The following is a 27,407-nucleotide window of genomic DNA, read 5'->3' on the forward strand; positions in this document are numbered from 1 at the left end:
AAGCCAATGGCCTAGTGATTGGCCAGTTATCGAGTGTCTCAGGTACTCTCAGGCGTGGGTAGAAATAGTCAAAGCCTGTAGAGCCAACACTTAATGAAAATTGCGACAGTCAAACCTTTTGTGCTGTCTCGCCCTCTGGTTTTGTGGCGATGGGATCTCTTGGCACAGTGGAGGTTTAAAACTGAATCAAATTTTGTATAGGGGTCATTTAAGTGTGCAACTTTAAAACTAACCTAGAAAGAAGAAAAATCATTTTTGGTGGAATTATGTCTCTTAAGTTCTTAACAAGAAAAGGGGAGCTGGCAATGATACCCCTGCTGAGAAGACTGCTGAAGGCCCTTTTATGTTTTCAATTTTTTTAATTGTTCTTTGATAGACCCTTTTCCACCGGGTTACATGCAGAGTAAATTAATTCCTTCCCAATTAATATCTATCTGGTAATTTGAAGTGTGGTAATCACCTTTAAAAAAATATTCTTGGATAACTTTCGTTAGTTTAATAGTGATTATAAATTAATATTATTTCACTGGCTATGAAAGAAAGAAAGCAGTAGTTTTGATTAACTGAATTCTACAGGGTTTACCTACAAGTGCTTTTAATTCCACTAGATTTGTTTTCTAGGGTTGGGAAATGATGGCTTGACCATGTACACTGTGCTGGATGTATAACACTGTATGTGCTCAAACACTCCCAGAGTTATTATTGAATACTTTCACAGCAGAAATAATACACAAATTCAACAATTTATATCGAATTGATCTTTAGTCTACCTGAACAATTAGAAATTACTCCAGAGCAGTGGCTTACTGCTACTGAGAATAAGAATAAATGATGATTTCTTGAATATCATGGTATTTACTGAGAACTGTTTCAAGTGCTCAGACAAAGCCTGTTAAACTTACATGCTTTTAACAAAGATTGTGATAATCAGATTTATTTTGGTTCAAAAGACACCCTCATGGTCATCATCTGGGCTGGTACATAGAACTGTGCTCTATTTCAGCACAACTTTTGCAAATTTTAACTGAAATCAAAACTTTGCAGATGGATGAAAATTTCTAGGAACTATAAGCTGGACATGTTCCTTGCTTGAAATTTCAAATGCAGGTTTGGAGCCATTGTTGCCATATTAGGGGGAGAGTCTGACCTCTTATCACTTAGATATTTAAACACAAAAACACAAGCCATGCTTCAAAAAATAGCTGATGCTATCTCACAGAGGCAATCAGCTCACTGGGCTTCAGAGTGACCACTATGGTTAATCATTCTAAACCCTGATAGGAAGTCTCACGCCTTGATATTTCAGTGGGACTCAGAAAAAACAGACCCTCTGCTAATTATTGAATGGGTCTTTTTTGCCCAATAGCATGCTCAAGATTATTTCCATGCAAGATGAACCTATGGCGATGCTAATTGTCAAAGCTCATCAAAGACTGATCTCCTTGGTTGGAAAAGATTTTGACCATATCTATTTACATCTTGCAATGTTCTATTTGAATTGGTTGTACAGAAAACTGAGAAGTTGCAAATTGCTTTAGCAGATTACCCAGGGCAGTTATCTCTCCATCCGCCCAAGCACAATATGTTAAGCTGTTCTTTCAACTTGCTCCCAAAGCCCAAGAGAAGTGATATTCCTTTACAAGCTATGATGATATTCACAGATAGATTTGAGAAAACCCATCAATCAGTGATTGTATGGAAAAATTCTGAAACCAGAACTGAGCAATCTGACATTGTCATTGTCCCTGAATTGTTGAACTTAATTCTGTTGTCAGAGCTTTTAAAAAAATTTCTGTTCCTTTTAATCTAGTAACAGATTCAGCTTATGTTGAGGGAATCATGATGAGAGCTGAAGCACCAACCCTGAAAGAGAGTATAAACAAACTGCAAGCAGATCATGGGGTTTGATTGGCAGAATCAACTCCTAAGAGACTGGGGACTCAATGGGTAGATTAGAAATTAAGTTAATATAGGCTTATATGTATTAGGCATTATATTATGTATTGTTACAATTATTCTTTGTATTTTACAGTGTGTAAAAATTAATTAAAAAATAACAGAAATGGGGGAAATGTGGACATGGGACATAAGATATGGATTTAATTAGCATAATTAGTTTGACAAGCAATATGTTTGGCAAGAACAAACAGAGCTTTGAAGATTATATGAAGATTGGATTAAGTCTGTCACACAGGAAAAGGTGATTGAATCAAAATTCTGCAAGCAAGACCTGTTGTAAAATATATAAGTTTCTCTATGTGATGTTTAACCTAATCATTATAACAAAAAATTTACCTTTCTAGAATAGTACATATGCATTTGGAAATCTCAGTAAAATGAATTCTGATCAGTGATTGAGTTTTCCCATTTCTTTCTCAGTCCTCAATACTAAGGAGAGTGTTGATCTCTTCTCCCAGATAATGAACAATAGGACAAGAATAAATGGTGTCGAATTGTGCCAGGGGAGGTTTTGTTCAGATACTAGAGAAATAATTCTTCATAGAATGATTTTTTAAGCACTGGAACACACATAAAAAAGAGGTAGCTGAGTCACCAAGTAGGCAATCATTGTACCTGGAGGTATTTTAAAAATGTGGTACGTAGGGACATGGTTTATCTGTGAACTTGGCAGTGTTATGTTAATGATTTGACTTGATGATCTTAAAGGTCTTTTCCATTCTAAAAAATTCTATGATTCCACGACTCAGGCAAACAACTGAAGGGTGAACTGGTCACTGTGAAAAAGGGACAAAAACTTTGAGTGTGTGCTTCATACAATTTTAATTGTGTTATTATTACTATTGTTAAAATTTTTCTTTATAGAATATTTTCTATTTAGATTTTTGTTCTTGACTTTCTGTGGGAAGATCTAGACTAGTATTGATTCTTGAACTGGAGTGTTAAGACTTCATTTACACTTATAAATCATTTGCTTTGCATGCGTCTATCTATCTATCTGTCTCCACTTCTTTCTCTCTTGATCTTTTTTGTTTGGGTTAATGTTAGACCTCATAACAAGAAAAACATTGGCCTCTTGGAACAAATCCAGAGGAGAATCACTAAGTAGATCACAGGATTGGAGCACCTCTCCTATGAAGAAAGGTTTAGATAGTTTGGTCTGTTCAACCTGGAAAACAGAAGATTCTGGGAAGACCCTAGAGCAGTTTTCAGTACATTAGGGGACCTTAAAAGAACGCTGGATAAGGACTCCTCAGATGAGAATGTAATGAGAGGACAAGAAGCAGCAGCCTTAAGCTGAAGGAGTAAAGGTTTAGATTAGATATAGGGAAGAAATTATTTACAATAAAGGTGGTGAAGCACTGGAACAGATTGCCCAGAGAGGTGGTAGATTCGCAGCCCCTGGCACTGTTCAAGGCCAGGCCAGATGGGGCTCACTCCTGACTCTTTGCCTTAGTTTAAGACAATTGTATGGGGTGGATACTCCAAAATTAATTACCTCCCCTTTATAGTTTTAATAATCCCCTTTCATCAATTAGGCATGAATATTTAAAATGTAAGAAGATATAAGTGAAAAAATAACAGTTTTCTAAAGACCAAACAGCAACCACAATAGAACAGTAATAATGACAAAATGCAAATGTGTTGAATCCAATGGACTCTCTGGGAACAAAGATAACAGGATGGCAGATCCCTTCCCCAAGATGGCAGCTACCATAGCTGGCAACGTGGACAAGAAGACAAAGACAATATACTGGAGAAGCTCCTTCCCCAAAATGGCAGCTTCTTTGGAATACCACGTGAATCAGAAGACAAAGGAAATATTATAGAGAAGCCCCACTTGGTCCAAATTTTCTTCTGGAAGATGGGAAGGAAGGAGATTACAAAGGTGAATGGGAGGTGCTGGCATTGTCTGGGGCAGCTCCAAACCTGCAGTGTAGGTTTCCCTGCTTCTTCCAGCTGGCATCAGTGCTGCAGTTCTGAGAGGTTGCTGCATTGCAGAGGGAAGAAAACAGATTCAATGGACACCAAAACCTGCAGCCCTGGCCCCACTGGCCCTGGCTTGGTGCTGTGGCTGAAGAAAGGTATTATGAAATATTGCTCTGAAACAGTTTGCAATTGTGAAATGCAGTTTCTTAGAGACCTATGCCACTCCACAGCTCTAAACTCTTCAGTTTAAAACTGTTAATCCTTGTTCTGTCCCTGTAGACCTTGATGAAACTCTGTGTTTGCTTTCCTTGCAAGCTGTTCTATATATTAAAAATCTGCTATAAGGTCTTTCTAGAGCTTTCTGTAGGCTGAACAACCCCCCGCACTCTCACTGTTTCATCATAAAAGAGGTGTTCAAGTCCTCCTATCATTTCTGTGGCCTTTTTGTGGACACATCAACAGGCTTTTCTTGTCCTGGGTACCCCAAAACTGAATGCAGTACTCCAGGTGGGGTCCCGTGAAAGCAGATTAGATGGGGAGAGTCATCCCCTCAAATTGCTGGCCACACTACTTTCAATACAGCCCAGTTTTCTGGGTTGCAAGCGCACATTGCTGGCCCATTTTATATCTAATGTCCATTTTTGTAATGATGAAGGATGTTGAGACCATAATGCTTGTGCTAGTGTCTTTCCTTGTCATAAAGGTATATTGTTTTGACAAAAACAACAAAGTTTATCTCTTATATTTTACTATTGGTGCTTACCTGATGTTCTACAGTAATATATCATCAATTCACTGGTCCACTGGTAATGTATGAAAGTTAATGTGTAATCAACACACCACGACTTCAATGATAACTTCACGATAATGAATTACCAGGGCAAAGCCAGCAGGTGCATACTAATTACTGATCATATCACTGTAGTGTGAATTTCATGGCTGTTTTTACAAGCAAGAAACTTGCTGAGGGTGATCAGACTATACTTCTAGTAGAAGAATAGCTCCTGAGAGGTCAAAATGTGATCTAAAACCCTACTGTTACTGCACTTGTACTTTCAAAATCTTATTGTTTACACAGAGATCCACAAGCAATTTGGCCTTATAGTGATAAAAAATTTGTATGCAGCAAAAAAAGCCCATTAATTCTTCTTTTGTGTTTGCGCATTCAAGTGTTAGGTCTGTATTTCAAAACTGGAACTTGTTCTCAGTGCAGATTTTCATAGGAATTTATGGCAGATGATATAACAAGGGCAAGCAGTCATAAACTGTGGCTTGGGAAGTTCAGACTATACACTTAAAAAATGAAAACAAACAGGAATAAAACCTGGAGAGTAATGCAGAAACAGACTGCTCAGAGATTATACATTTTCTCTCACTAGAGGATTTCTACAAGTCACCTAGAAAGAAAACAAGGCTGAATGACCTAGCACTCAGAGCAGCTCGTCCAGTGTCCAACCAACTGTTCACTGCAGAAAAAGGTGAGTTGACGGCACCCAACAAGGATCATTGAGTCCAATTCCCAGCTTTTCTATTATTCTGAATGATGAATAAATACTTTGCAAGGCCGTTATCCCAAGCATGTATATTTTCCCCAATAATGACAGAATTTCCTCCTTCTACAACCACTTAACACTTACTATGAATACTCTATGAGAGAATCAGTAAGATTATTAATTGCCAATTTTTTCATTAGAGGTAAGTAGAGAATTAGATAAAATATTTCTTTTGCCTTGAAGTGAAATATGAACTGTCACTGCCTTCATTAAGTCATCATATAAATACTATAAATCTGTATAAAATAAAATTGTTGAGGTGACATTTTATAAGAAACTGAATACACCAATAAGACTTCATAGCAAGTAAATAATTAAGGTCAAAAGAATTTTATTTAAAAAATCAAAAAGTATTTCAAAGCTGTACATTCTATAGTGGCATGTAAAGAGAATATTAAAAGACAGTAATTACAACTACATTATCATAAAATAGTAAGAGCTGATGTCCTGCATTTGGGAAACACAATCTTAATAAATCCATTTATAAAAGAAATACAGAGTTCTCTCCAGGGCTTTGGATATGAAAACTCATTGTTGTCTACAGTCATACCTATAGATATATTATAAATCTTGGAGAGAAAAAAAGAAAAAGAAAGAAAAGAAGAAGCCCCACACATGCACTGAAACAAAACAAAGCAAAACAAAACAAATCTATTTTTCATTCTCTTTGATAAACAATGATTTTAAATCACATTTCGGAGCCAAGATATCCCCATTCTCATTATAGAAAATACTGTATGAGAAATTCTGTGATATGACAGGAGTCTGGATTCCATTCTATTCAAGTCACTTCCGGATTCCATTCTGTTAGTGGCCTGTTGAGCACTCTCTGCCACCAGAATTTTGTGGCTATTTATTGGACTTTTAACCAGTCAGTATTAACAGGAACTGAACAAATTTAGTACAGGGTAAATTAGGCTCCAGCTTTTGAGTTGAAGAGAAAGAAAACCAAGAAACAGATTCTTCAAATGCCATCACCAGTCCATTAGAAGGCTGCCAATTCTTTATTTTGCATTAAAATATTATGCTGTATTATCCTCCTTTTTTTAAACTCGTTTGTTTGTTTGCTTGTTTGTTTGACTTACGACCTTGATTGCATCTCAGAATCTCAGTTTATTTTATCACAAAGTCTAATTTTCTGCAATGAAACGCAAGATCTTTTATCTACAACTGTTTCAAGAATTTTGCTTTTCCATTGTACCTATAAATAGTAATTAAGGATAGCAGGTCATACAAGGAAAGCAGGTGTATAAGACAAACAAGTCTGGCATCTGAAGAAACATTCATTAGGGACAAGTACTCCCTCTTAAGAAATTCTGCCTCATTAAGGGATAATCATGAATGCATCAATAAGGTGACATAACTGATTACTTGTGCATCTGTTTCAATAATTTTTGTGCTGCTTAGTTCTGCCAGCAGTGGCAAGCAGAAACAAATTGCCACTGCTTTATAATGTTAGACTGATATTAGTGGAGTCACAATTGATGATTTCATTTTGATTTAAATGGTAAGATCTTATAAAGTTGCCTTATGCAGATGTAGTTGAACTTGATGTACAGATGATTACTGCTGACATAAAAATGTCTATAAAGGTCATTAACAGGGTAAAATTTGATTTCTATTGAAGAACATCATTATAATTTACATGATTAATACTAAAGAGTTGCTGTTGTATAAGCAGAAGTTTCTAAAAACAGCATCTGCTAAACACTGCTTAGCAATACTTATGTATATTTTAGATGCAGGGATACGTGTTGGGACAAAGTTAAATGCTGTAGTTTTAAAAAAGAAATAATGGAGTTCAGACATGTTGAACTTGAATTTAATTTTAAAGTACATAGACATTATGTTTAACATGAAAAAAAGTTTGTGCTTGTTTGTTAGTGAGACAAGTTGCATGTAAGTGAAAGAGAAGGGAAGAAAAGGCAGCAAGAGTCTATTTGCTTCAAACTACCTATAAATGAAAAGAAGAAAATTAAAAATGTCCTCAAAAATATAAATTTTGTTATTGCTTTCAATAAGTCCAAGAAAAACAAAAGATTATTTAAGACCTCTTGGGCATCTGTAAGTCACTAGAATTTTATGTGATGAAAACTAGGTGCTACAAGAGGATCAGAATCCACTTTATATGTAAAGACATGTCTAAGATTGTGAAGATAAGTTGCCTAATTGGTTTTTTTTGGGGGGGTGGGGTGGCTTTTTTTTGGGGGGGGGTGTGATTTTCTTTGTAGTTGTTTTGGTTTGTGTTGTTTGATTGTGTATGTGTTTTTTGTTTGTTTGTTGTTGTTGTTTTCATTTATTGTTTTCCATCACGGAATTGTTGGCCCACTTCCATAAGTGTAAATCTAGCGCCTGTGCATGCAGAAACAGAAATCCAAATCTCACTTGATCTTCTTTCTTAGTTTATATCCCAGAAGTAGCAAAAGACATATTAGCTCCCTGACTTTTTACAAGTCTTTTTCTGCTTTGTGACTCAGGGACTGGAGACAACTACAAAAAATTCAGTGACTTTTCTGGTTGCTGTTTCAGACTTGCTGCAAAACTTCGGGCAGAATAGACAGGTTTCAAGTCTAACAGAGAAGTAAGCATTTAAATCCAACCAGCTTTAAAGCTTAAAAAGGTGTTGTTTGTTCTTTGGAGAAACCATTGAAATTTACTGCTTTGTATTTGAAATTCTTTGTTTTAGGCAGAAAAAAATGATCACATTTGAAGAGAACAGATATAGGGCTGAGTTATTTGGTTTTTCTCATTATATTTTATATTTTTATTATCAAAATATTATTAATAACAATAAGATTGATCATAACTGGAGGTCCTATATATTTATGAAAACAGAATCCGGATTTTACATTACTTCAAGTGGAGTCTTTACATTTGAGGCTATCACATTGTTCTTGAGTTATGATGGTACTTTCAGAGTTAACTGCCCTTATAGTGTGAAAACAAATGTTTACATAATGATCTTGCTCGGCTAAGACAGGTTTGTTGGTTACAAGCTGCAGCCTTCACAGCCATCAATGTTGGACCAAGTAACATTCAAAATACCTAATTAAATGATCCTGTAATTCAAAGAATTAGTGGTGGGCCTTGTTAGGACACTTGTTTTCTGGAAGTTGAGAAAAAAGCAGAAGAAAAACTCTAAAAAACTAAGGCTTGAAGTTTTATTTCAAAGGATCTGGTTTGACTGATTTTTCCTGAACTCTTGTCTAATTTACACACCATATTCTCAGGATTTAATAGAGGTTATTCAAAATTTTGAGAAAACTTTTTCTTTTTCCTGAAGTGAACTATATTTCACAATTTTCATGTCATTTCACTGTATTATTTAACTTCCTATCAAAAGATTTGATTATAATCTAAATTCTGTGCTTATCAGATACTCACCTTAAAAAAGTCCTCAAATTTGTCATCATACAGAGCATAAGTGAGTGAAAGGGGTTATTACACAATACTCTTCCATTACAGACAGCTCAATGAAGGATTGGGAAATATCCAGCTGCTAATGTGTTTTAAATTACATACCCATATATTGTGTGCTTTCTAATATTAGGAAAATTGGTGCCCTCCCTCTTATACTTGGATAAAAAGAATTCATTTAATCTCACATCAGGCATTTTAGCTGTTCAGAACATAATCAGGAATATCAATTTTCTAATCAAAGAAAAAAAAAAAAGAAAGGGTTTCATTTTGTAGTATAGCAGAAGAATAAAATCCAGATATAAGGGATTTAGACAATACAGATAAAGCCATTTCTGCCAAATTATACTGGCTTTCTTCAGTGTTGTAACTCCTTTGAGTTCCCCTGTTAAGTGTATCAACAGAGTGCTACCTCAAGTCATTTTTCCAGAAGTACTAGTAAGCTGTAACATGTTTCTTCTCCATGGATCTCTCTGGCACAGTATTTGAGCCCTTCTGTCTTCCTATTCCCTTTCCATAATATGAAATTATATTAATATCAACTTCCATATTGCTAAATTCTTCAAGACTCTATTTTACATCTCCCATTATACCTAAATAGATATAAAAATCAACAGAGTGTGTAAGGAGCCAAGGGGAGCTGAGGTCTTTCTCATGCAAGACAAGTAATGGAAGAAGTAGGAGTGATCTCTATCACAGATAGAGCTGAGGTGTTTGAGCGTGCACCAGAACCCAATGGCTCACATTCATCGGTGTCATGGAGTAAATAGGTAGCTAAATAATTCCAGTGATATCTTTGGAATTAATTAGTAGAGGGAAATACGGTAGAGGGAAACATGATGCTTTCACATGAAAAAGTAAGTGGAAAAATTGCAAGGGTTAGATGAAATTGTGAGGGACAAAAATAGGTAGGTATTAAAGAATTTTCTCCACTCTATGCTGTAGAAGTCTCAGGCTTTAGGTACAGTAAGGCAATTTATTTGAGTAATACAGCAGTAGAAACACCTTGACCTGGATCCCTCCAGAAATGGGTCCTAATCAAATAAATCCCTGTGCAACTCTACCTTACAGTCCAAATTCCCCTCCTCACTCGTTGAAGGTCCAACCAGTATTAATGTCTGGGGTCTTCCCATTCCTCATTGGTTCCCTTCATTGTCCGTAGGCAAGCCATTTCTTTTCCTACATTTAAGGCTGCAGCTCCTGCTGATGAGTGTAGCAGTCTTCCTTGCTTCCTTATCTTCCAGCTCCAACCAGGTCCAAGCCTCCTTTTAGTTTACTAGTTAAAAGTTCAGCATATCACAACTTGCAGACTAAGCACACCTAAATGCTAATGCTAAGTTAGGATAAGGGTTTAATATCCTCTATTTTCCTACAATAGGATTCAGGCAAATAGGGAGACTGGACAGTGGTTACAGATCTATTTGCATGATACCTTTAAATGTAGCCACAAAGTTACAGAACTGCTGCTGCCCCTCAAACATCCACAAATCACTTGAAATCACCACAATGATGTCTGTGTCATGACATAATATGCTATATGCTGAAAATATAAGAATATATATTTGTACACAAAAGGAGAATGAGGAAATACACGAGAAAATGTGTGTAGAGGGGTTGTGTTTACTCCTAAACATAATTTACAGCTTCATTTGGTTCAATTGGTTCTCCACCTTTGCACTGTTAAATACCTTTGTATTTAATTATTTTTAATATTTAAATGTTTAATTGCCATGTGTATTAGTGAATGGTACTTTTTATACTGTTAATGTTTTGGTGTGTTATCTACTGACAGGTTATAAATTAGTTGATAAATATGGGCATCACTTGGCAAGACAGGAATTTTATCACATTTTAAAGATTGGTCAATTAGGCTCTGAGTAAATAAATAAAAAAAGTTCAACTTATTCAACTTATCCAGTAAACCTAAGAGAAAATGAAGGGGTGAGGCCATGATCACAACTTCTAAAAGTCTACAGAAGGAATAAAAGTAGTAATAGTAAGCTCTTCATGCTAGACCACAAACATTATAACATGATTCTATCACTTCAACCTAAGCAAGATAAATTCAGATTTGGCACACAAATTCAACTGCAGTTTCCAAACCATTGCAAGCACATCTCAAAAATTCTGCTGCCTTCTCTCTTGCTGGGAACATTTATATCAAGAGCATTTAACTAAAGCATGCTTTAGTTTAGCACCAGCTGCCGGACTGACAAATTATATCAGGAATCTCATTAGGCCTCCATTAAGTCAGAGATCAAACTGCAAGATTAAAGCAGTTGCTTCAGGTCTTGAGTTTATGAAGGATGTGACAAGAAGAAGAAGTGTCTGCTTCCATACAGCTTTCCACACCACTCAAAAGCACTGAACCTACTGTTAGCCTTTAATAAGATTAGAATTTTTATATGCTGCTCAAAGTCTCCCAGTGACATGTATATTAATGTATGCTGAAAGAATAAAACCTCTTTCTTTAATACCTGTTCCTCCTGTTCAGTGCAAGAGCTCTCCTACAGGTAATTTGATTTTCTATAGTGACAGAAAAATTTTCACAATTAGTACTTATTTAACATTAGTGCTTGTCGATTTGCATTTATTAATTCAGTGCACTGATTTTATAAATAGGTATAATATTTTTAATTGTATCTTTCTTATATTTACTTTAAATATAGTTAAGGTATAAGGGAGAAATGTCTGTATCTTCAGATCAATTATTCTTTGGCAATTCTTTAATTAATACTAACTTATAAATGACATAATGAAATTTATGTTTAATTTCTAGTGCAAAAGTATTTTGTGGATAATTCCATAAACTGCATACTTCCAGGCTAATCTTTTAACTGTACCACTCTATATCTGACTTGAAGAATCTCTTCCAGGCTTCTCAGTTTGAAAGTCTCATGTCTTATGACAGGAGATATTCTGAAACATAGAAGCAGAGTTTTGCTTACAATCTAAATACACTAAAATTAGATATTGCCAAGGAACCAAAATGTCTGAGTTCTTCCAGCATGAAGATTAATCAGCTATCAGTAATCAAATGGATTATCTCTTGTTTATTCACTTGCAAGTAAATTACTCTGTGTCAAGCAGGCATTTATGGCATCAGTCCCAGTTCTGATATGCTGCTTTTTTTCTGGAAGAGATCCAGGTGTAATTCAGAAACAATAGTTAGTTTTTAATCTACAAGAAAAATTATGCTATCATTCAGAAGAAGCTAATCTTGCTTCTTAATTAAGGTAAGAAGTTAGTGATCTTGAAGGGAGTGGTAGCCTATATCTTTCAATGCTAACATTAATAGTACAACAGCTCACTCATGGAGGAGCTCAGAGCAGAAACATAGTTCCATGTCCTCTCTCCTCTCACCTCTTGACCAGGTTCTACCATGTTCTTTCTCGTACCCTCCTTCTGAAAAAGATTTTTTATCTCAAAATAGTTAACAATTTATTTGATACATTCTATGATATGAAAAAATATTCCAGGTTAGTCTTCAAAATATGAAGATTTTTCAGACTAAGCATCATAATTCTATTTTATGATGTGCTTGTACCTGCAAGAACCACATTATTCTGTATGACATAAGCATCATACTAAGTATGTGCTATGCTCATTTTTATTGAAGTTCATAAAAGGTACTATTTTTCTTAAAAGAATACCAGGAAGAATATTATATTTTCTTGTGATTTAGGTGCTCAAAAATTATTGGACTATTTTTAATTTTGACAGATGGGACTGCACCAATAGATCATTTTACAAAGCCACTCTTCAGGTTTATTGAGTAAAATAAAAAAGAAAACCAACAAAGAAATCCACACTTTTTTACAGACTAAATTCATGCTTTATAAGAAAGATTATTTGTTTGCATTCTCTTTGATTTGGGCTTGCTGTAAGAACTAATGTATGGCAAAGGACTATACTGTTAGAAACCAGGAATAATATTTTTAAAGCAAGGATATTCAGCACTATATTAGACTGACTTTGCAACCTGCTTCAGAGGAGGTTATTGTTAATAACAATCCTTAGGCAGGTTTTTGGTGTTGTAGTAGCATTATATATATGTATATGTATATGTATATGTATATGTATATGTGTGTATATATATATATATATATATGTGTGTGTGTGTAATTAAGTTAAATTATAAAAAAAAGTAAAAATCAGGTTTGCAATGAATGAGCTAATGTTGCACTGCAATACAAAAAAAAAAAAATAGATTTTCATTACAACTGATCTAGTATTTAGGACCTGAAGCTCGACTGTAACTCAAAGGTAAGACTGTGACAAATCCTTTACAAATTCTTTCCTGTTATGTTTTCTCTTACACTGTTTAGATTTTGACATTATCAGCATCAGAAATTGTGACATAGTTAACAAATATATCTAAGGATTAAGGGATAATTAGGGTTGCATATTTAAATTTCATCATAGTCATTGATATTGAATTTTCCATCACAAACCACAGCAATTAGAACGTAAAAAGGAAAACAGTTTTTTAACATAATTTGAGAAAACACCAAGGTGCTTTTAACTGCACTGAGGAAAGAGGAAACTATAGTAGCCAGCTGAAATGCTTTGCAAACATGACAATAAATCATTAAGAAGAAGAAATAAGAGAAGCAATTTCTGACGTCATTTTCAAATGGCAGCAATGAAGTGGAAAATTGGTACTATGTAGAAGCACATTTAATAATGCTGTAATAAATCATTCACTGAATACTATCACAGTTTAAATTAAAATAATTTATAATTAAGCTTAAAGGATCTTTGAACAAACTATTTTTACATGACTCTTAGTAATGTTATTCCACTGCCTGTTAGCATAAAAGAAAATGCTAAAGATCTCATTTAAAAGGATCCTATATAGTATGTTTCAGATGTAATTTTCAATAACTGCATCAATTTCTTATCCTGAGAAGAGTTCAGCTATGACATTTTTTGCAGGGATGAGTAATTCTGACATTTTCTTAAGTTTACTTACAAGAAGAATAGTTTAGGTGGAAATACTTACAAATTTAAAGGAAGTTGAAATAACTTTTAAAATATTGCTGCATTGGTCAACTCCAATGTGCTAGTAACAGTGTATGGTCAATGCAATAATGTGAGAAAAATTATGTTCTGTATCAAAAATGAAATCAATTGATACACCTCATTCGCTTGACCTTCAACCAGTAATTAGGAATGGCAGAAAGAGTAAGGCACAAGAATAAAATCATAGTGCCAGCACTGAGTAAGAAGCATATACTGGAATAAAATTTGGAGATTCTTTATACATATTTAAAATTTTGCTCAATATCTTTGGGAAAAGTAATACTGTTGAAAGAATTTAATGTCTTTCCATTGTGCAAAAATCAAAAAGGTAAATAAATTGATATGCTGGGTAAGCAAAATATCAGTGTAATTCTTTCTAAAGCTATTTCCTAATTTGAATGCTTGCTGATATGGAGCTATAATGCATGATAATAGGTATATATTTCCATATCACCTTTAATATCCTTAACATTTTTATAACAGCTATAGTCATTATATGTATATAATGGATATACATATACTCATCTAAAGTGTAGAAAAAGCTTTATTTCAAGAAGAAATATTATATTCTTGCTTACATATAAAGATAATAGATACTAAAATCCAGTAAGCATAGCTTTTCACTACTGATATTTTTCTTGAAAAGTGCAAAATTCCTGAACATATTTTTTAACATCAGCTTTCAAAAATTTAGTTTAAATGCATTTTCAACTTATGAAAACAAGATCTTTTCTTAACTTTGCACAAAATAAAACAGAGCAGAATTTCTTTATCATTTTAAAGTACTTAGAATAGTCTTTTTGAATATTTTGATGTAGAGTTCAAACTTAGCATGTTTGGAAGTTCAGTAGTTGACAGCTTGAGCATGTATGATGAATTAGCAGCTAGCAAAGTTAAACAATATTTTGTTAGATTAAAAAACACAGAACAAACAACCAACATTTATTTATTTCTGTATGTCCATTTTCTTAGATTAAAACATTGTGTATATTCATTATTTTGCTAACTCCTGTATCAAGGAAGATGTCAGAGCTGTTTTAAACCACTCGCAGCCAATGGCCTTTTTGGCCATTGACATCCTGGCCTGCATCAGAATAGTGTGGCCAGCAGGACCAGGGCAATGATCATCCTCCTGTATTTGGCACTGAGGAGGCCATGCTTCAAGTCCTGTTTTCATCTTTGGGCCTTTCATCTCAAGAAAGACATTGAGGTGCTGGAGTGTGTTGAAAGAAGGACAATAAAATCATCAAAGTTTCTGGAGTGCAGGTCTAATGAGGAACAGCTGAAGGGGTGAGATTGTTTAGTCTGGAGAAAAGGAGACTCAGGGGAGACCTTATCACTGTCTACAGCTGTGTGAAAAGAGGTTGCAGTGAAGTGGAGGTTGATCTTTTCTCCCAAGTAACAGGTGACAGGACCAGAGGAAATGGCCTCAGGTTGCACCAGGGAAGGTTTAGATGGATAATAGGGAAAGTATTTTCACCAAGAGTTGCCAAGTGTTGCAACAGGCTGTCCACGGAAGTGGTTGAGTCACCATTGCTGGTGGTACTTCAAAGACATGTAGATGTGGCACTTAGGGACATGGTTCAGTGGTGGATGGGGCACTGCTGGGTTGCTGGTTAGAGTTGATGATCTTAAAGGTCTCTTCAAACCTAAATGATGCTACGATTTTATGATAACAAAAAATTTCTTCTTATTCAATAAAAATATTTCAATTTTAGTCAGTTTTTAAGGTCTATCATTTTGACATGTTTAGGCCATTTACATTATGTGAAAGTCATCTCTGCATTGAGTTGGAACATAAGTTACTGTGATTTTGGATACCATGATGGCTTCTTTAGAAGCTCAGGGGAAGACAGGTATGTGCATACAGTAAAAAACGAAGCTTGCCTTGTCCATGTTTCACTGCAGCTCAGTGTGAATCACCCACAGTCTAGAACACAGAGCAGGTTTTTGAGAGGTATTTGCACAATCACTTGTAATATTCTACTCCCAGTGGTAACTCTGTCCTGGGAAAATACTCTTTTGTATCTGGTTGGCTGGGTCAGAATCCAGCTCTTCTGCCTTCACACCCACCTTTGAGGAATCAGCCAGTCTTTGTCCTCTTTCTGTGCCTTTGTTTCCTACCTCCACCTGTCCTGACAGTTTAAACTATCAGTTTAGGCAATCAAATACCATTTTGTTCTATGTATAACACTCAACATAATGACTCTCAATTTAGTCTTCAGTCTCTGGGCACTCCTGTAATGATGGTGCTGTGCTAATGTTGTCTGGCAGAATGGCAGTAATTTTGCATCCAATCTGAATTCTGCTGCTGAAAGCACTCAGTATTTTTAAGGTCAGTGTTGGATGAGAATAGTTCTTGAAATATCAGGTACTACTGCCTTTACTTTTCTTGTCTGATCAAATTATCAAGCTGGGTGGCATCTATCAGAGTTGGGCTTCAATTTTAAGATTTTATTCAAGTCTTAATTACTTTCTCTTCCCTCTGATAATCATTGGTATGAGAAATATTGCAGCAAAAACACTGTCTACAGGTCACCCAAGTGTTCACTAGAAGCTGGGTAGGCTTTTCGCTGCTTGGGTGAGCCACCAACATGCCAATATACATTTTTTACTTTGGATAATTATGGTTTGTAGTAATTTAATTTTTTCAAACTTTTCTTTAGCTTAGTCTTTAAATGTGAGCCAGTCTTATGACTTTTAGTTTTGGTGACTAGAACATCAAGAGTAAATAGAAATATTTTTCTTTTGATTATTTTCCACAAAAAAAAAATTAAAAAAAAAATTACAGACGATAGAAAAAACCCCATATATATATATATATATATTTCAAGCATTGTGATTTTTTTTTTATTTTTGAAAAATAACTCCTAGCAATTGTTAATATTCTTTTGTAGGAAAATCTCATGCAAATCCTGAAAAAAAAAAAAAAGCTTTATGAAGCTTTGTTTATTGAATTTTTTCCAGTTACTAGGGAGCAGATGTGCTCCCTCTTGCCTACAGGAACGACTTGAAGAAAATAGTTGCATATTTAAAGTAGCTCCCAACTCCTAAGGCAAAACCTGTATGATTCATCTTTCCTACAAGAAAAGAGCAATTGTATTAAATATTCATAGAATATAGCTACAGAATGTACAAAGGTGTGTTCCAAGACAAAAAAGAGACAGACATTCTAGCTCTGGAGAATCAATGTGAAATTTTAAAAGGACAATTTTTATTTGTTTATTTTGTTCATTTTGTCAGAGTACAAAATATGAACCACCTACTCTGGTGAATAGACAAAGTACACCCTGAAAGTTAAATGAGACAGTTAAGGAAACCTGATGAAATTCTGGCACTTGACTCTTTCCTTCTCTTGCTCTCTAACTTTTTTTAAAATCTGGATAAATTAATAAATGAATACATTAATATTTGCATATATATGTGTGTGTGTACATACATTCATAGACATAGATTAATGTGTTATAAACATATGCATATAGAGATATATTTGCCATAAGTTTGCATTCACTTACTTCACTATTTTGTTTCCAAGGCCTTTATATCTCCTCAAATCTTTCTTCTCGTGTTGCCTTCACTGGATTTACAACCAGAAAGAAAAAAAAATGTCCTTTAACTGCACATGTGTGTAGTGGTTATCTTTTTTTATTATTTGATGTGACTGAACTGAATGTCACCTGGTGAAAATATTCTGGACATGTTCAATACTGCCCAGCTGTAGAAAGGTGAGAAAACTGAAGTAAGGGCATGGTACACATTTGTTATGTTGTCTGGATCTTCCATGGATCTTCTGTGCTTTTTGCTGCAAAGAGTCTTTTACATAATGAGCTTCAAAAATAATCCAAAACATTCAGAAGATTTATATGGCACTAAAGCTGTGTTTTGTTTTCTCAGATTTTTATGGGGATGCCAGCCATCACAGATGACCTATGAATGAAGATTTTCTACGACATACAATAATTGTAAAAAGAGGTAACAGACAAAACCATGAGTTTAATACAGAAAGTTGCTACATGTCTAGGAGGCAAAACAACTTTTCAAAAAGGGAGATAGAAATCCCAGACATGTTTTTGTGTGTGATGTGCTAAAGTCATAAAAACACAATGGTTGCATAGCCTCCTAAAATGACAAAACACAAAAGATAAAAGATGAACTTGCTGCTGTAACATTAATCAGAAGAAATTTTCTACTTCCCACCTGCCACCCTACACCATTGAATAAAAGAGACTTATAAAGAAAGGGAACAGTTTTTGTTTTCTGAACCAGAAAGGAGATTATAAGCATATTTAATTAGTTATTGTTTACAAGGTGCTTTAGATATTTGAAAGAAAGGTGCTAGACAAGCGTGATCATAATTATGCTTTTTTTCTAGAGTTGGGCAATGTAATTATGATGTCTGCACAGTCTTTCAAATGAGCAGGCTACAGGAATATTTAATTTTGAGACTTTTTTTTCTTACTAATGTAAGACATCAATAAGGCTGAATTTTTGTTTCAGTTTAATGTCATTAACAAGTTTATTTATCAATGTGTCCTTGGCACTTAGGACCATGACTAACTTACATTCAGCTTTCCTGACTTTTTTTTCTTCAGTAATGCAGCTACATTTTATTATTTCACCTTTTTCTACAAAAATATATATATTCATATGTATTATGGGAATATTTGTCAGGACCTGAAACTTTTTTAGAGAAAGATTTGTCTTGAAATAACTTAAGTGTCAAATGTGGCTTCTTATAAAACAAAAGGAAGAAAACAGATGCATTATATTACACGTTATTATCTTTTCTAATTTTTTTTTTAATTTCAGTATCAGTATGTAGACATTTTATTTGAGAGGTGTATTAAATTATCCCAATTATGAGCTGGATTCAGGGATACCATGAACTCTACACAGCTCATTGCAAATGCCTAACCCTAACCATAACATCTAATGCTGCAAATTAGGGTTTTTTGAGTCTCGTCTGATAAAGTTATCTATATCTCTCTTATGAGTAATTGCAATGTTTTTAAAGATAGTTCATCCCACCCAGCCCGAGTGTGCCCTGCCCTTTCTCTACAAAACTTATCAAAGAAAGGTGATAATTCTTTGAAAGCCCTTATATTTTTAAAATGCAACCAGAATAACACTTTTTTTTCATAAAGCATTATTTTAAAGTTCAACCTCAGGAAAGCAGATGAAGGAGATTGCACGGTTCTTTTCCCCTTCTATAAGACGCCATCACCTTTAGACATATGTTAGTCTTGTTATAAGTATTGGAGAATTAATTTGTGTTTTATAGAGACATAAGGTATTGAATAATTTTAATTCTAGCAAATAAAAGTAATTGTGAAATTGCAAGCCTCTGCCGGGAACAGGGGAAGCAATGCATTTGCAACAGAAAGAAGGGTGTCTCCACCAGGAGATGGGTCCTCTGTGAAGATAAGATTGTCAATGACCCGGTGATCAACACCTGATAAAAATCTTATCTACATTTGCCTGGGTCTGCATGCCAATACTGGATTCCTATAAATGCAATCAGATGCCCAGCGCTGCCTGGAAAACCATTAATCGGACCGGCAGATGGAGAGAAAAGAAATATGAATGTGAAACAATGACTGAGTGGACAATGGGATGAGGCAACCTTCTTTCTGGCCGGAAAAACTGTATATAAGTCGGCCCTGCAAAAGCAGACTTTGTGAATGGGGGAGGATACGACATGCTGCCAAATCTGAAGTTCACCCAGCACTGATCCTGGGCTCGAGGCTGTCCATTGCTTGCGGCTTTTTCGAATTTCTATTTCACGATATTTCTTAATAAAATGTCATATTGATGAAATTGAGCTGATTACTCATTACAGTCTGATTCACATTGAAATGAATAAAATTCAAAAGACTCCCAATCAGGCACGGGGTGTTGTATGGGTTGACGTGTTGACAAGAAAGTTATGTTGTATGTTATATTGTTTAGCATGTTGCTAAAAAGGTTATGTTGCCAGCCTCAACTGTTTGTGCCCAATTCGTACCCTCAAGTTTTGTATTTCTGTATTCCAAGTTGTGCACTTCCTTCTCCCCAAACCCCAGATTCCCCTTTACCTTCCGGCGGGTTAGGCCTCCGCTGCTCCCCGCCTGCTCATCACACTGCTGACCCCGCCTAATATGAAAATCAGAAAACCCCCATAATGTTCGGCTCCAAACGGAAGTCCAATTGCCACCAGGAAGTCCCTAAAATGACGAGCCAACACAAAATCTGGACTTGTGGGGGCGCTGCCGAGTGAGGAAAGTGTCCGGCTGCTTGCAGAAAGCTTCTACTTCCTCGCCATAACCTCACAAGCATAGGACAAAGATGACACCCCTAGACCAAAGGAGCCAAGCGAGTTCCTGGGGACTCCCGTGAGGCAGGAATCCCGACTCTGCAGCGTGGGCAGCAGATTCGTCTCGGACCTCCTCCTCAGCGGCGACCCGAGAGAAAGGGAGCAGCGGCGGCGCAGGCGACCTCTCAAGTTCCCCTTTTGAAAAGAGCTGATTTTAATAAAGGCCTTTCAAAAGGAGCAGGTCTCCTGGCCCAATTTTTATCAGCTGGGGACTCGTCCGGGATAAGCCACGCCCAGAAGAGGACCAGGACGGCCCAGCGCCGCCCGACGTGGGGCTCCTGGACAGCTGGACATCCCGGACCTGAGGACGACGCCCGCTAGCATCGAGGGACGCCACTAGGGAGCATCGGTGAGCAACCGGTGGCGGGAGTGGAGGCGGACGAGTGTGGAGTGAATGAGGGGGGGGGCTGGCAGCTCAGACCCCCCGAGCGAGTGAGCGAGTGACCACCGAGCGAGTGAGGCGCCTCCAGGGGCGTAGCGGGCCCCCCTCCGGACGTGCGGAGGAAAGCTAGAGAGTGTGTGGCACGTCATAGGGTGAGAGAGGATATAGGTCCCCCCCCATTAGACCTGCAGGGGTAGACCACCTAGGCTGCCTTGAGCGTGCGGGGTAGCCAGGGGTGAGTGTGAGGCACGCACCACACCAAGGGTGTGGGGAGAGAAAGAGGGCACTGGCTGAGGCTACGGCCCGGGGGTCTGAGTACTGGCTGGGGTAGCAGAGAGGCTGCTTTCGGGCTACTTTAGACGCTGGCTGGGATAGCTGTCGGGGTGCTGGGATAAAAGAGCTGCACTGGCTGAGGCTATAGTCCGGAGTAGCTGTCGGGGTGCAGGGTGTGAAAGTTAGGGAAAAGGTCTCAGAGCACAAGAGACCTGCGTGTAGGGGAGAGAGTGAGTTGTGCACTACATACCCGAGTGCTGGCTGTGGTAGTGGCCGGAACCCTAAGGGCGGGTTGCCCGGGCTACTTTCGGGGGCTCGTGGTACGTAGGGAGTGAGTGAGAGCCAGCTGGGGTAGTGGCTGGAATCCTGAGGGCGGGTTGCCCAGGCTACCTTCGGGGCTTGTGAGTGGGGGTACTGGCTGGAGTAGCAGGTGAAGCTACTTTCGGGGTGCTGGAGTGCTTGTGATATTAAACTTTGAGTAGTCGGAACTCCCGACTCTGCTGCGGCGAGAGCAGCAGATTCGTCTCGGACCTCCTCCTCAGCGGCGACCCGAGAGAAAGGGAGCAGCGGCGGCGCAGGCGACCCCTCGAGTTCCCCTTTTGAAAAGAGCTGATTTTTAATAAAGGCCTTTCAAAAGGAGCAGGTCTCCTGGCCCAATTTTTATCAACATGAAGAAATACTATCCATCTCTTTGAAGAAAGCTTTGCTACTATGAAGAAAATAAATCAAGTTCAATAAAGAAACTGAAGTCAGATTTGGAGAAAGGACGAAGGAAATGTTGCATGCTAGCTAGAAAGTAGGACACAGTTACAGAGAGGTTAAGGAAACCAAGGTTCAAGTTTCTGCTCTAAAACTCTTTCTGTGTTTTATCCAGTTTAATGTCAAAACTGGGACACATGTGATACAAATGGTGAAAAATCTCTACACACCTGTAGACATGCAACATATAAAAGTTTAAAGAAGTTAGTCAGGCCTTTTTTTTAGAGTTTCAGTAATACACCTAGGAATATAGACCTAAAGTAGTGTGCTGGTTTTGCACAGAAGTGATTTTTTTTAGAAAGCTGTGACAAAACCAACCAATGACTAGCTTTAAATATTGACAACCTGACTAACCAATTAAATATGGGAATACGCCTCTGTAAAAACACAGGCAAAGATTCAGGAAAGAGCCCGGCAGGTTCTCTTTCCTTCCGGCCTGTGGCAGCGGTAGCCGGGTGCCGGCGGCTCAGCCCCGCTCTGCCGTGTGGGCCCGGGCCTGGCCGCGCCCTGCCGCTGCTGCCGCCTGGGCGGGCCGGGCCCGCGGCCGAGGGCAGGGCAGGGAGGAATCCCTGTCCGGGCCAGATCGGGACCGAGCGGCTGCTATCATCCTGCTGCTAGAGCTGCCCCCGCCGCGGAGTCCTAGCCGGGTTGGGCAATCCCTGCTGAAGGGCCAGGCCCCTTTCATCCCCCAGTGCGGCTTTCTGAAGAACCCTTTATCATAAACAGCTCTGGCCACTGCTGCCAAGTCACCCTACCGAGGGGAGGGCCCGGCCGTGCGGAGACGCCCCACACCTGGAGTTTGCTGCGGGGTCCTGGTGTAGCTCCAGCACGGCTTGAATTTACCACCTTTGGTCACTGCCCAGGGAACACCATCATGGCCCTCTGCAGACCTGTGAGAAATATTAACTACTTCTTTGCACAGATGAAAGTTGCAAAGCACTAATTCGCTCTTAAGTGAGAGAAAAGGACAGAGTGAAGACACATAGAGAGACAACATGAAGATATCAGAGCCAGTGAAGAAGCTAAATTTTAGATGGAAAGAGAATGAGAAGATGCCTTAGGCTGAAATACTTTTGTAAGCCATGATAATGGTAATTCTAATATACTAGAATTTACCTCTAAGTCGTGGAAGGCATGGATGGGGAGATGAGAATATTCAAGGCATAGATCTGAGCAAAGGCATTTGTAGTGAACTAAGTAAATACTGAAGTAGTTGCGGTCTTATAAGAAGCTTGAACAGAGAGAAATGAGATGAAGATGAACATCTGCCCCTAGAAAGAGAAAAGACCTCTATTCCTAGAGATGAAGAAAACCTCTGCTTTTGAACCGTTCATCTTTGAAATGGTACCCCATGAGTTTACATTGCCCATTGTGCAGCTGTGGGAAGGCTGAGTGATTTGGGAGAGACTTCACAGCTACAGATTCCCAGGCTTTTGTGAGAATTAAAAAGCCACGAGAGAGCTGTTCTTTCTTGTATGGAAGTTTCCATGGCAGACCAAAAGAGACTTCTCTCTCTGAGACAACTGATGAAAGACTGTTTATAGATGGTAAACTAAACTAGATTTCCAAGTTTTGTCTCTCTACACTGTCCATGAGAAGGGAAATGAAAGTTGTGGAGGAGGGGGAGTGTTTTGAAGGTTTTATACTGATTCTTATTAATTTTTCTCTCTTGTGGTTTTGTTAATATACCTGTCTTTATACCCTATTAAGTTTTGAGTCTGCTTTGCTTTTTTCTCTAAATCTTATCTCACAGCAGAAAAAGTAAATAATTCTAATAGGCACTCAAACCACTACACTAATCGGTAGTTTGTAATTGTAATTCGGATACAGAAAGAGGAGAACTTGAAACCACTACACAAATTGGTATTTCTGCCCAGTTTCATCCTGAAACCGTCATAATTAGTAACCTGAGAGCAAAACAGTTTTAGAAAATTTTTTTAATATCATGAGGCCAGTATGTAAAAATAGAATTAATTTTCCTCTAAGGGAAAATTCTAGTTTTAATTTTGTGTTGAGTGCTACCAAATGAGATTCAAAAGCCACTCTTCCACAGAATAGAAAATCTGGTGAAACAAGAGTGAGATGATCTATACTACATATTTCAAAAATATTGAACTCTTTAAGTTCTATGTTAAAAACCTTATATTAAACATTAAAATTTTAAAATAATATTGATTTGATGTATTTCATGGTCTGGCAGCCAATATTTAATCAATTAAAATATGAGAAGAATAAAATGTTGATCCTATGTTGCTACTTAGTCTGAAACCTTTCAGTAATATGGGAATGGGTAAGTAAAGAATATTTTATTTTTACTTTCTGAACATTTTGTGAAAAATTTCTCAACTTGACTTTTAAAAGTAGTTATAGTAAAAGAATTATTTTGGTTACTAGACATCAGGTATCATGGAATTGTGATTTATTACAGCTCCCTCATTATTTACTTATTGGAGCTTCTGCTTTTCCTCATCCACTGAACAAAATCTAGTAGTACTATATAGTTCCACACTGTAAACATGATTCACAGTTATCAACTACCTGTAAACTGTTAAGCACTGCACTTAGTTACAGGGAATTAAAATAAAAGGTTAAATTATTAATGTATATATAAAGCATAAATTTCTAGAACCTAATACTTGGCTCTTCTATTTATGGTTTTTCATTTTGAGATAGATATGAACTTCATGTACTTGGTGCATAAAACTAGGGCAAGATCACAATTTTTCATGTAAATTGAAACAAAGGTGAGAAATTGTGTGGAATAACCGATTACAGGATATCAGAAAAAGAAAGAACCCCAAACAATGACCAATATGGTTATGCTTGAAAAACCTTAATGTCAAAACTGCAGTGTTAACTGAAAGCCTGCACATTCATATGCAGATTTTATCAGTTCAGCATAAATTCATCCTCACTGAAAATAAAAGTAGGAAACAGACAATGAAACACAATAATAAAGGTAAATTAGAGAATGACAAATTTATTTCTATCTTCTAGTGTAAAAGAACAACAAAAGAGAACTTGCAATATACAGATAAATGAAAGGTTGATAAATCAGGAAAAGAAAAACAAAGAGAAGGTAAAGTGAAGAGGTAGAAAATATCCAGTTAGGTATTGCCAGTTAGGCAAGCTCACAGCTAAGACAAAGAACAGATGATCTCTGCCTTATTCTGTATTACTTAACTTCACTATTACAACGAATATTCAAATACACAAAGGTTGGTATAACTGTAAGGCAAACCCACACTGTTGTGGAAATGGCAGTCAGTCCTGCAATAAACTCCCTACTCATTTTCAGAATGTCACCATTTTTTTTTTTTTAATAAATTCATAATTCTTTGTTTAGTTCTCTAGGACTAGAACTATAAGCCCATTTCAGACAGTGCCTAATGAGATGGCCATGGTTTTCAATGACCTGCTAAGAACTTATCTGAGAGATAAAATTGCTTCACATCTTTCCTATCTAAATTTTAAGATTATTTTGTTTGGCTTGTTTTTTTCTGATTTTGCTCTTACATGATATCTGATGTACAAAAATTGTACTTTAGCTTTAATCCATGTCTACTTAGACAAACGATTCCCTGTCCTTAGTCTCCTCCATGCAATTTAGCACATACCAATAGTGTCTTCAGACACTGCTTAGATATTTTTCCCCTTTTCATTTAGGGCAGCAGATGCATCTTTAAGTGTCATTGGACAGTGTAGAGGAAAGAACCTTTTTTTTAATAGAAACTTTCACACCAAAGACCATCTTTATAAAACACATCTAGAGTTTAAAAGGAAATGCAGTGCTATCTAGTAAACAGATTACTGCAATTAATTAAATTTTGAGGTCATAGTGATATCATTTCACCACTGACTAACTGTAGGATCTCAAAGAAATAGGATAGTCTTTGGACCCAAATAATAATTAAAAAGGACAAATGAGTCATCTTCAGCTTTGAAATTCAAAAAAAAAAAAAAAAAACAAAAAAACCCCCAAAATTATTGAATTGTCTCTTTGGTGTACAAACTCTAGTTTCAAAACTGTCAGACGCTTTAAAACTGAACTTTAACATAAAATATATATCCATTGAGTTAATAGATTCATATTTTCTATCTCTGAATTGTTTAACTAATGAAGGAAGAAAAAAGGTACTAATTTCTCTAAAAAAGGCAAAATGCAGATACTTTAAAATGAAACAAAAATATACACAGGAAATAATATTTTTGCGAGTGTTATTTTCTAGTCAGTGGAAGGACATTTCTATTGGTCCAGATTCATAGCCCGTTTTTTTTTCAGAAATGTTGGGGGATAGAGAGAACAAAACAGACCAAAAGATCTAATGCCAGGTTCTTCAGGGAAGGAAAGAGTGTTTCTATAAGCAGAAAAATAAGTAGTTTTTATTTGAAAGGATGATGGACTGATTGGGAAAATCACTATGCAAATCTATGAATTTTGCTGAGAGAGGGATAAATCCAGATTGCTGTGGTTTTATCCCAGCCTGCAACTAAACCCCACACAGCCTCTTGCTCACTCACCTGCTGATATGGTGAGATGGAGGAGAAAATTGGAAGAATAAAGTGAGAAAACTCAGCAGTTGAGATAAAGACAGTCTAACAAGTAAAGCAAAAGACATGCACACAAATAAAGAAAAAAAACTAGGAATTTAAGCAAAATAAGGAATTAATTCAATCCTTTCCATGGGCAGACAGAACACCTGTCTGGAACCACCCCCACGAAAGGGCAGTTACTTGGGAAACAAACACCATCACTAAAAATGTCGTGTCTCCCCCTTTATTCTTTTTCCCCAGTTTTATATTCTGCGCATCACAACGTATGGTATGAAATATCCCTTAGGTCAGCTGGAATCAGCTCTCCTGGCTGTGTCCCCTCTCTACTGTGCACTCCAGGCTCCTCACTGGTGGGGCAATGTGGGAGGTAAAAGAAGTCTCGATGGTATGTAGGCATTTCTCAGCAGTAATAAAACACCAGTGTGTTATCAGTACTACTTCAGCACAAATCCAAATCAGCCTCATACTGGTTACTATAAAGAATATTAACTCTATCCCAGCCAAATCAGCACATAGATGGGCAAACAGCATAGATCTTTCTGGTTTAAAATACTGTGAGCTTCTAAACAACTTTGTGTTTCAGTTCTTATGTAGGTATGCCTCTCTTCTTTATCCCCAGCAAAAACGAGTGTTTTTTGCTAGACTAAAAGCTCTCTAGTTTTGAGGTAAGTGCATTTGCACTATAATTGCAGGGATGAATCCCTCTTTCAGCTTTTGATTGTGGGGATGTCTACAGAAGTGTAGGTATATGCGAAAGATCAGAGGTTTTTCTGTTAGACCTTCTGAGCTGAACTTCAAGGTACTTGAAATAGAAAAACAGAAATCATGTTTAAAATATCGCTACAAGAGCAAATAAGTGAACTGAAAGAGCTGCCATTTTGGGAAGAAGTACTTCAGTTTAAATTCAGTAAAGTTAAGCAGCTTTGAAATTGCTGGTGGCATGATCTATTTAACTGTCTGGAGGCTGCTTCTCACTTGCTCACTCCTTGTTTAAAAATTGCTATTTATAAATAAACATGAACTGAACATAGTAAAGTATGGAGTAAGCAAGGTAGCACATTCCTAGGAACCAGGCAATCTGGAAATAATTTACTACTGTTTAAAAAAAAATTTGCCTTCTTTTGTTAGCTTTCTCACTGACAGAAAGAGCACCTTTAAACTATTCTCAATCTCACAAGTTCACATAACTGAAACTAAGATAGGT

This window comes from Sylvia atricapilla, chromosome 1, assembly GCF_009819655.1.
Source record: "Sylvia atricapilla isolate bSylAtr1 chromosome 1, bSylAtr1.pri, whole genome shotgun sequence".
NCBI lineage: Eukaryota > Metazoa > Chordata > Aves > Passeriformes > Sylviidae > Sylvia > Sylvia atricapilla.